Source organism: Scomber japonicus, chromosome 19, assembly GCF_027409825.1.
Source record: "Scomber japonicus isolate fScoJap1 chromosome 19, fScoJap1.pri, whole genome shotgun sequence".
NCBI classification, from domain to species: domain Eukaryota; kingdom Metazoa; phylum Chordata; class Actinopteri; order Scombriformes; family Scombridae; genus Scomber; species Scomber japonicus.
Genome location: NC_070596.1, coordinates 3,546,592 through 3,548,742, shown reverse-complemented (window position 1 = coordinate 3,548,742; position 2,151 = coordinate 3,546,592). Strand labels below are relative to the sequence as shown.

At 41.6% G+C, this 2,151-nt stretch overlaps 1 pseudogene; it reads left to right on the top strand.

Moving 5' to 3' along the window:
* Nucleotides 1-333: 333 nt before the first annotated feature.
* Nucleotides 334-1,365, top strand: LOC128380645 (putative nuclease HARBI1; annotated as a pseudogene).
* The last annotated feature ends 786 nt before the right edge of the window (nucleotides 1,366-2,151 follow it).

Genomic DNA, 2,151 nt, shown 5'->3' with positions numbered 1-2,151 from the left:
GGTCTTTCTAAATATGTTGCATCATTTTAATTATCCTGCATTAAAATATTACAGATAGACTATATTGTCGTTTCATTAAAGTCTGTTGACTGTTTAATTGCAACAGTCGTTTTATAGTCATTCATGTGGTATCATTATTACTGTCAGGCCTAGTGTTATATTGCTATACTAATGAAATTGCCATCAGAGCTTTGATGAATATGTGTATTATTGCTGTTATTGAGATTATAAAAAGTGACCAATAATGTTGCAAAGGTGGTATCATTTAAGTCTGTGACGAGGGTAATATAGTATATATAGGTCCAATTCCCATTCACCTGTTCCCTCTTCATAATGGCGTGCCCTTCTTTGAAGGATGTTCTGGATGAGGAAGCCCTAATCATCAGACGAGCATTTAGGCGTGAGAGTCTTCTGGGACAGGTCGGACCCATTGGCTTTTGGAGATGACCATCTCATTGAGAGGTATCGATTCTCGGCCGATGGACTGAGATATTTATGTAGGCTGCTGGGGCCAAAAATACAGCACCAGACAGCACGAAGCCAGGCCCTCACTGTTCCACAGATGGTCTGTGTTAAACTGAGGTTCTTTGCAAGTGGGAGCTTCCTGTATTCTGTTGGGGATGCAGAGAACCTCAATAAAGGAACCATATGCCGCACGATAAGACGTGTTTGTCTGGTGCTGAAGTCTCTTGTGCATGTATTCATAACATTCCCTGGCCACAGAAGACCCCTATACATTATGGAGGAGTTCTACAAGATTGCAGGTAACATAAATTTCAACTTGCAAATATTAGTTTCCAATTGTACTGTAATCAGAGTTGGATAATCACTATTTTTTGTCACAGCTTTCCCTAATGTCATTGGTGCAGTGGATTGCACTCATGTCAAAATCAAACGGCCATCAGGGGAACACGAGGGGGACTTCATTAACAGAAAATCCTTCCACAGCATCAATGTTCATGTAAGAGTGGTTTGTGGTTACTGTGACTTGCATGAATTAATAGACCTTAATGGTTACATCTTATCGTTTCAGATGATCTGTGATGCTGACTGCCTTATCAGCAATGTAGAGGCAAAATGGCCTGGCTCAGTCCATGACTACAGTCTTTCATGGGAGTCCAATTTATGAGAGACTCTCACAAGGTAAGCCATACATCTTATTTGTAAACACCTTGGACATTATGAGCATTTAACTCTGCTGTGTAGTTTCATAAATTATATCTTGCATCCTCAGGTGAATTCTCTGGTGTGCTGCTGGGAGACAAAGGCTATGCCTGTGAGTCCTTCCTATTGACTCCCCTTGCAGACCCCCAAACCTCACCACAGCAGGCCTACAACCATGGTCATGCAAAGACAAGGGCTTAAATCGGAATCTGGAGTCCAGCAACACTGTCTCCTCATCTGCAGAAGTGCATCCTGCAGCTGCAGATGTGCCTTCCCCCTGCCGACAAGAACTTTTATTAGGATTTTTGACAGGATATGCCAGGCCTGTGATTTCAATAAAATGAACTAACCGGATCGTCTTCTGGTGGCTCCAATAGAGTAACTGTGTTCCCAGACACTGCAAGAAAATCCAAAGTCAGACAGTAATATTTTTTTTGATTGTTTTCATGTGCAGCAGTGCTGCATTATATACCTTGTATGAAGCAGTCAGTGTCCATTGCTGGGACACAGTCTGTGACAGTCCCTCCCGGGATCCCCTCCATCACTGGCCTCCCTTTGTTAAGGTGGAGTGCCAGCTCCTCTGCTGGGGTCATATCCTGGCTTGGTGGGCCGCCCCCGGCGGTATATATGTCAGACACCTAATCTATTCACCTCATTTGTTCACTGTAATCTAAACTGAAGTTACTTATCAGCTTGCAAAATGTTCTTATATTTAATTTTGACTTGCTGCCAGGACCTCTTCTGGCCAGACAAAATTTGTTATTTATGAAGGATAGATCAATGAAATAGACAAAACACATAACATAGGAAAAACAGATTAAATAGATAACACTGACACACACTGTGGATAATTGTTTGCACTTAATTATATTTCCTGAGTAGCATGCACTTTACTTGCCACATTTAAATCAAAGACTGTTGATTAGTGGGCTTGGAAAGTAACTTCTTTAGTCCTTTAATTGTAATTATGACAGTTCTAGTGGAGGA